A 9,992-nucleotide genomic window follows, 5' to 3' on the forward strand; every position below is an offset into this window, starting at 1 on the left:
AAGTAATTAAATTGTACAGTAATTACCTAATTTATCTTTTTTTATTTGAATTATATATATATTGAATTGTTTTTACCTTTTATTAATTTAACTTTTCTATTTAAATTGTAAATTGAATTATGTTTCTTAACCTTTTATACATATTGAATTTCCAACCTTTTATATATTGTAGTGTATAAACAAGGGTTTTCTGATGTATTTTTTTTATATATTGGACCAATATTGATTGAATTAATAATATGAATTAATAATATGAATTTGAAAGTATGAACATTTGGGGCCATTCTTGTATTGAGGTTTTCAAATAAATAAGTAATTCTAAGCGTATTATGTAGCAAGATACTCTATACTATACATGTGACATTTCCTATATGATATAAAATATATAGGCCTATGTGTGATATGTGTATTTTATATAATACATGATTTATTTTATAGGCCTATATTTTGAACAGTACAACATGAACTCTAGATCAGATCCATTTCACTGACCCATATAATATGTGCATTTTTAGCCTGTTCGCATTCTACATTTAAATATGTATTTTATTATTTGAGCTCAGTTTGTAATAAAAATTTGTATTCATTTGTTTTATTGCAATGACATTTTGAATAAATATACCTAGAATAAATAAATAAATGATAGGTTCATCTGCTGTCATCTTCGCACAAAATAATCTTTCTTACAATTACTATAATCTGTCCAGAATATGTCTGTACCCTTTATCAAAAAATAAAATTATTCTGTCATCTCCTTAAGCAAACCATTTTTATTTTACATATATAATTTTTTGTTCAAGTAACCAAAAAATGAGAAAAAATATATAAGAATCATAATTATGTAGTGCTACAATTTAACACCTTATTCATATGTATACGCTATTAACACTTGCATATTTAATACATGAGCACATTCAAACTAGAGATTGCAGAATGATGGGAAATACAGTAGAACCCCTCCCTCCTCCTGGACACAACTATTACTTGGACATCCCTATTAAGGGGACAGCTCCTATTAAGGGGATATTTTTGGCCACAAAACTAGGAAAAGTATGTCTTTTATCACTACGGCCAATATCTATTCAGGGGATTCAGGGGACACCCCTTTTGGTCCCGAAATTGTTCCCTTAAAGCGTTCTTCTGTATTTAACATTTGATACCCAATGATCTAGTGTGATTCCTTGAGTATTATAACACAATAAGTAGGCCTAATATTAGATGGTTAGTAACTCACAATGAGGCAGTCAGGCCAATTGTACAATACAACAGCCAGCAGACATTATATCTTGAGGATCATTCAGCGAGTTATCACAAATTCACTGTTGTTATTACATATATCCCAGGGTTTACTTAATTGTATTAACAGTTTGATATTTACTATAGGGTCTCAGAACCTTTATTGATTTTCATCTCAAGGATACTTGTGAAACTCTTGTAAATAATTCACGTTAACATGGCCACCTGTTGATAGTCCCTCCCCCAGGGTGGTCCATGTCCCCGGGAAATTTATCCAAAAGTAAAGAAACATAAGGTGATATTGTCTTAATTAAGTAATGCCGGACCAACATGTTATTTTACCAAACCACAATTGAGGTGAAGGTAGTATGTTGGACCAGAAGTATAGAACTGCATTATGTCCATTAATAACCACTCATTCAATCATGCATTCAATTACTCTTTCATTTATTCATTCATTTAATGTATTCATATGCTCATTCGTTATACTTTTATTTTCATCATCTCTTTACCACTGTCTTGGGTAATATAATATTTTACTGAATACGTAATTCCGATCATTCAACTACAAACCAAATTTGATTACATCCAGGAATTTCATCAGTATGATTTTTATTATGAAAAAAATTGTTGATATTGCAAGTTAGAATTGGCTGATTTAAATTTATTGTGGCATAAATTGAAATATGCAGCGTTTATTTCAGCAAGTGAAATTCATATTCTTTAAATATTTTACATTACTCTTACGTGATAGGCTTAGAATACTGATTTTTTGTTCTCTTGATATGAGGCCAACATTCAGTATGTTTATATTTTCAACATGCATAAGTGGATGTGGACTTAAGATAGGGAATTAAGTCTCACGTCATCAGAAAGCCACTTTAAACGTCATGAGATTTGTATTTTTGAAATAGTAAATTGTTATTTGCTTGACTTTTCAAGCAATGACGGCATCATAAGTGAGATCTTGTGCTGAAAATAAAAATGTATTCATTGCAAATTCCGTCCTATTTGGATGTCACTTTCTATAAACTGCAGTCAAATATGATGAAAATTTACTATGGAAACTGCCTCAGCATACGAATCAAGATGATGATTCCTTGTCAAATGTTATCGGCAACATTCTGTCGCTATGTAACACTAACGCAAAACGTGTTTGCGGCGCGCTTCCACCTGATTTGTATTCATTCAGCTGATACTGACTCATTTAGAATAGGTAGGGTTACAGGTCTGTGGTATTCTGTGGATTCCTCTATTCATATTCTTCCCAGTTGTTGTTGGAATGCTCGGTAGATCTCTGCTGTGTACAACCTTCTAGGCCAACCTGTCAAAGGCGATTCCATCTGTTGTTTTATTGCCTCAACTTGTTATCATCTTCCAGGTCTGGATGCATCCATGACCTGATTAACTGTTACAATCAATATAATGAGAGAAAGCAATAATGATTACAGAATATATGCATCGCAACATCTCAAGTTCCGAGATCAGAATAGCTGTCGGTTTTTCCGAAAAATTTTAATCAATGTTTGAGTCGGGGACCAAACACATTTGATCATGCCAGCGTACTTTATCTTGCAAAGGTGAAATATACGTCAGTCTCGAGATATTATGAAAACATGGCAAAAGTAACATAAGATTAGCAGTATTAGCTGCTGGCAAAATAATAAAATTTATCACTAAAAGCATCAGACATTTTGTTTTCTTAAGATGTCATTTATTGGCCTAGGCTTTCAGTCTGGCAGTGTCTTGTCAAGGTGTATGTGAAGATAGGAAGCCATCAAATAACGCAGTTAGCAGGTGTTTATAGAAAATAGAAATTTTTACCATTGTCTGGTTGATTTGACCTGTGACATTTGGAAACAAAAACAAAATCGTACTTTCTGTTTACCAGGATTTAATTTGTTTATACCAATGTTTGTCAAGCATTTTGGTTCAATGACTGTTTTGCGGCATTTTAAATTATCTGTTGATCATTTAAACATAATTAGTAATTAATTAGTTGTTAAGTAATTCATAAATTTATGCACATTATTCAGACATCCTTATGAAAAAAATGCTATAACTGCACACAATAATAAATATATATTAATTAATTATATTTGAAACAGTTTTACAGGTATATCAATCTTATATTTCAATGATGTTTGTAAGGCTTTCTGAAACAAGTTAACCCTTCTTGTTTTTTTTTTATTACCCTCCAAAAAAACTATAAAATACAAAAATGTGGCATAGAAATGGTAGTGGACTACTTGCAGGATATTGAAGCAAGAGTCAGCAAACCCTTTGATTGGTTAGTTTCAGTATTGATTCAAACAAAAATGCAGTTGCATCCTAATTTGAACCACCCCTGGGACTTGTCCCATCTAATTTAATTAGAGAATTGTCTTTTTCATTCACCCATCTGTGTGATAATTCCATTCAAGATTCTAAAATTGAAAGGTCAAACCAGGACATATTTTACTAGACTGTGATATGAAATCACCTTCTGTCAGTGAAAAATGTGGTTTGCTAACTTTATATGCTTTTGGGCAATTGAAATAACATATTTTTTGATATAAGAAACACCAAGTTTAGGTCCTGCAGTACCTCTAAAATGTTGTCTTATTTAAGATAGTGTAGTCTCTGTGTAAACTAAAAAAAATTCTATCAATAACATACCTATTAAAATAATTACAGACAGAGATCTTTTATTCAGACAGAAGCAAAACCTAGGGTGTCTCTGATTTTGCCCAAGACCTTCATACTAAACACACAGTTCAAAGGGTGAGGTTTCTCAGTATTTTAATCTTATTCAGAATTTGTTTTTCTGCTTAGACAAATACCATCTCCTGTTCAACTTCCTCGTATTTAATTTCTGTGGGTTTTTCGCATTTGTATGCCAATACAAAAAGTCTCCAATTGGGTATTCCCTCGGTGCAATAGCACTGTAGGTTTTCTTGATGTTTCCTCTTCTGGTTATCTATAGGAGATAATAAAAAAGTGCTAATGAAACTATGCCATAGGTTAATATAAAAAACATTGACAAAAAAAACCTAAATTGAGACATATTTGTTGGGTGGTTAAAATGTGTTTGTTCTAGTCTAGTGAATGAATAAGGCTAAACAAATTGTAGGTGTAGGTATTTAGGATTGTCCTGAGGGTAGGTTAATAAACCTCAAGGAGTTCTACAAGCACCATTGAAGACGTTAACTGCCTATAATTTGATGTTTGTTAAGTTAGTAAAGTAATAACTGAATGTTATTGATGTTTGTTTAACATCATAAAGCAGGTACAATACTTCAGTATAATATCTACATTGTAATAACTGGATTTGTTTAATTATGTCTTATCCAGAAGATACAATGTACTCAGTAAATTTAATAACCTTACAAAAAAAAGAAAAGAAACTTTATATGTTGTTGCTGTACTTAAGATATTGAGGTCAAAAGCAAAGCATAATAACCGTAGGTTTAAAAGAAGTAATATGTTCTTCTGCAACCTAGCACTATAAATGTATCTTCTGTATAATTCAACTTTATATATCAGCCTGCAATTATTTTCAGGCAGTCAATCAATCATTCAACCAGACAATCAGCCATCAAGTGGCACCCTATTCTACCCTTATAATACTATGGTATTGTTTGACTGGCAACTAAATATTACTTTGGAAAATTGATTTACTTAAATTTTTCGCAGATGATGTGTGTAGTATCTGTAGGAGAACTTAGAAATCTGTGACATATGGTAGCCCTAATTAAAGGTCTTGGCCAGTAGTTTGCAGCAAAGAAATTAAAATTTAACAAAGTTATGACACATTTACATGATTTGTAAACTTGAAATAAAAATCAAAATCTACTTTCATACGTATCTGGTCCAGATGGTTATTGACTTTTCAGGTAAACAATACCAATAAAAAGATATTAGTATGTTCCAATCAATATTACAAAAATTAGAAGAAAAAAGAAAATGTTAGAAGAGAACTAAAAGTGGTTCTTATTCACTATGGTCATTACTGTAAACTTAAGAAAATGTGATTTGTATTAATGAAAGTATGCCACTACACAAAGATTTTTTTGTAGGTACTTGTTCCCGTCTCTATTGCTTGTGGATGGAATTTAAATTGAAGTGATATAAAACAAAAAATAAATAAAATGATTACTAGGTTGGTAAATAGTATAGAATTCCATTCTCAGATCGCATTCATCAACTTAACACATGTAAGCAATTTTTTCACATTTTAAATATTTTAAGTACTAATCTGTTGTAAACAGTTTCAATTCTTTTAATCAATTATTTAGAGCTAACATGTGTTGGTTGTTATAAAAAGTGAAAGAACATGCTTCCATGAAAAAACTTTACTACTGGATAAAAGAAAAAATACAAAATGATGAATAGAAATGATAGACGGGATAAAAACTAGATCGCAAATGGATGAAAAGGATTCTTTGTCTATCAAGTCAATCAAAGAACTGTCAATCAAAATTCAGAACATAAAAGGTGAATATATGTTTCCACTTAGAGTGCTCACAGATAGTCAACGACTTTTTGATGACTCAGTGAACGTTGTTTCATAATCTTAGAACAATTATTATTGATTGTCATAGAATGCAACTATTTTCTTTCTAATTTGTCGTAAATTGGCCACTTTTCTTGTAAGATTTAGATAATTAGGAGTTTAACGAGTTCGTTTCAACAACTTGTTTAGCTGATTCACTAAGACTGCTAGTTGTGTGGATGATTACACAGGTTTTTTTTTTTTGTAGTTCAGTTACATTCATTAGAAATGTTTAGTTCTATGCTCTTAAATTAATATTACGATCATGATATTGTATGTGTCATTCGTTCATTGTCTTAGTCAGTTGCAAGTGACTGCTAGCACTCTTAGGGTGTGTTCGGGCGAGAACTGGGAAAATTTACATAGGGTTCTTACCGGTTATACACAGGTGGTCTACCGGTTCGTGCAGAATTCGGCTTTCAAAAAAACCATTAACCTCTGACGTAAGACGTAAGGAATTAATGTAAATGATGAGGTTTATCAAGTTTCCTTGGATCTTGCGTCACCCCATGCTTTAATTAAGAAACAGACATTGGCGTTGGTACACTGTATAATGTTGTTGTCTCAAAATCAAGTAATGAAATGACCAAAGAAGCTACAAAATTTACCTTAATAAAGCATAGGGCCTATATTGAAAAATCAAATAAATTGCAGATGTGCATTTTTGGCGTATAAACCCAGAATAAACTTTTATTCGTTTGGCAGTGACAGTTTAAAACAGAAAATTGCTACCATTGTTAAACCTAATAAAATGCCACGATAATGTATGCATGTAGTGGACGTTTGTAATAGGGTAACAATCTGGATTCTAGGCTAGCCCGCCGTTAAAATAATTTATTTTATTGATCCTTTCAGTTTTGTTTTTGGAATCAAACAGTAAAAGAAGTAGGGACCATGACAATTTATACAGACTACTTCTGGCACGTGTTCTGCTGTAAAGCGTGCTGGTTTTGCTCCTCCAAAACACTGCAATTTGCAGCGTTGGATTATCAGTTCAGGCGAGAACTGGAAATGGCCGTTTCCGGATTTATGCCGTGTTAGACTCCACAAAAAACTTGCTCAAACGCACCCATGGAGTTCAGTACATTACCTCCTTTTAAATATTTTATGTATTAAATTATTTGAAATATTTGAACAAAATCTAGTTTATAAAATTGCAGTGATAAAATGTAAAATAATATTATTTAGTTATGTATTTATTTTTGTATTTATGATAGGCCTATTGATCATTGATGTAATAACTGGACTTCCTCTGTGATCAAAGTCTACTCGTGTTATCGTATGGTCATAAGAATTATCACAGAAATGTCGGTTGAAATCCCTGTTTCTGTGATACCTTAATCACGGTTAAAACACAAGGCAGGGAGTAACGTGCAGTCAGTTAATCTGATGCATAAATCGTGCATTCAAACCTTGTTGAACTGCGATTCTGTTCGCTCTTGAGGTCACTTGTTTAAAAGAAAACTGTCAACTATTGTTATCTTTTGAAACGCAGGGAGGTAGTGTTCATTTGCTTCAGTATGAAGACGTCTACATGACTTGCATTAGGTGTACTAAGATGATTCTTAATAAATGCTCAAGATATAAGATCATTGTGATATAAAGCAACCATCATAATTGTTGCTCATTTAATCTTCGGGTACATCCCGGCTTATTGAGATCCTAAAAATAATCTTGTTTTAACTTTAAAATGCACTTATCCACTGCAATAGTGGTTAAAGGAAGGAGGTTACCAAGATTAATGTGAACATAAAACTAAGAAATACACACTACATATTACCGCAATCCTCAAAAGACCTATTTATAACTTATAGAACACACTTTTATCCATTGCAATATTCCTTAGGTGCTCAAAGGAAGGAAAGTTACGAAGATTATTGCAAACATAAAGCTAAAAAAACACACCACACTTCACCACACTGTGTATAAGAAACACTTTGATTTTTCAAATTTTCCAAAAAAAAAATAAAAAAAAATTATGTGTTTTCCGCTAAAAAATTATATATCATTTAGATATAGATAAAACAAGATCTTTATATATTGTAGTAATTATATAAATAGTTTAAATCCATGTCAGAACGTGCTTTTGTTGCTCATTTCTTTTGTCTTATATACTTGCCATTAAGTTGTATTGTCCTTTCTGACACTAGGATTCTGTTTCATGGTAAGTTACATTACCATTAATTATCATTGCCCCCAGGAAACCAATTCCATTAAATGACAGAAAGTTAATCTACAAATAAATACAGCTAATTTGCATTCTAGTTTAACCATGTTTTCAACTAGTTTCTGTCAACCTCATTTTTATATTACATTCTTCATATCCACTCCACATTTCCTTCAGTATTATTTATATTTTTCCTATTAAATGTGGAAGTAATATCTAACAAAGAAAAATGTAAGAATACTGATCTTAAGAATAAACTTGAAGAATAAATTCCATATTTCAATTACTAACTTTCTTTTGAAAATTAAGACATGAAAATATTTTCCAGCCAATTGGAATGCATAACTAATAACAATATTGTATATAATCTGGCTGGTAAATTTAAGCTTTTTTGTACTCTTCAATAAAATTCTACTGATGATTCAATGAAGTTGTGAATTTATTTAATGGTAATGGTAATATACTTGTAAGATGCATATAACACAAAATTGTCTCTATGCGCTAAGAAACCATAGCCCAAGTGCACAAAAGAATTTAAAAACAAAAACCGAAAAAAAAAGGAATCAAGTCAAGTGGGATTTTAGCCGAGACTTGAAGACAGACAAAGATGGAGAGTCTCTGGTAGTTGGTTCCAATGATTTCGAACCAGCAACAATAAAAGAATAATCTCTTTAAATGAGCAACTAAGTGTTATAATAGAATTTTGTATTAAGAGTTTCTGATTGTAGATTTGAATTGCTCATGAAGTTTAGTTTATATTCTAAAGATCCAGTTCAAATTAAAATATGAAACTATTGTTTTAATTTGAATTGTATTCAAATTCTGTTCTCTTCTACTATATATTGTTTTGTTTGTTTTTATTCTATTAGTGCACAAGTAGCCCTATTGAAATAGGATCGTGTTCAAATGTATACGTTTGTTTCCATAAAATGGTTAAGCCAATTAAATATTTAGACATAAAGATGAGCAAACAGGAATTTGCGCAAAGCCAAATAGAAAACCAGAATTGAATCGTACAAAAGAAACTTGATAATGCCAAACCATTAAGGCTGGTAGATTTATCAAAGTTAACTGTACAATTATTAGTTAATATTGTATTCGAGGCCACCATCTTTAGCAGTACTCAATGCGAGCTGTGTGTCCGAATCCTCTAGAGATATTCAAGTAAAGATTTGAGGTGTACTGCTCTGGTATTGTATTACCAACAATTGGTGAAGGTGTGTTTACCCAGCTGCTATTCAAACATTGGGAGAAGAAAAAATCGTGAATAATAAAATAGAGAATTGAATTGATTGTCGCAATATGAATAACAACATCCACGGTAAACACAACCAGTATTTCTAATGTGTACACATCTTGACCCTAGATGACCTCTCGTTAATGCTCTGAGTATCTTCAACTGAATGTAGACGTCAGAGCACGCAAAGTAGTCCTACTTATTATGGTCTCTGAGAATGTAGAAGTGCAATAGGTTACAATATGTATCATAGCCAATCATAGAACAGAAAACCCTGGATGTTTTCATATCAAAAGACCTTAATAGAAGCCCGGAATAAATTAATATGAGCCCAGAATGAATTATAGGAGCCACTTTAACATACAGGTATAATAAGAGTACGTAGACCGTGCTTATAAGAATTATTTATTGGCTATTATAAGAACGATTCTGACAGCTCACGCCTGCAGGGATTGTCATTTTGCATCTGACTCAACTTCGAATATTTTACATAAATCATTAACAAAGAAATATAATGTGGTTTTTTATCAGCTCTTGTTAATTTTCGCCAATGTATCTCTGTTTAATGTCATCTTGAATAATTTCTATATGACAATCGACTGTGGAATTTGAGGCAAAACCCTCGGCTAACTCTTATAATCACTAATTAGACGTTTTCTTATTCTTGATAGAATTCTTATAACTCTTCATCTAACACTAAATTAAGGTTGACTTCTGTCGGAATTCATCATGTGCCAATCCTTGCTTGCTATGCTAATCATTATAGTTTCCTCCGATACGGACTTCCATTTCCTGAAAAATCCTACAAGAAAGATTAT

The sequence above is a fragment of the Anneissia japonica genome, unplaced genomic scaffold (assembly GCF_011630105.1).
Source record: "Anneissia japonica isolate Jap-2015-1 unplaced genomic scaffold, ASM1163010v1 scaffold4988_len2956909_cov206, whole genome shotgun sequence".
NCBI lineage: Eukaryota > Metazoa > Echinodermata > Crinoidea > Comatulida > Comatulidae > Anneissia > Anneissia japonica.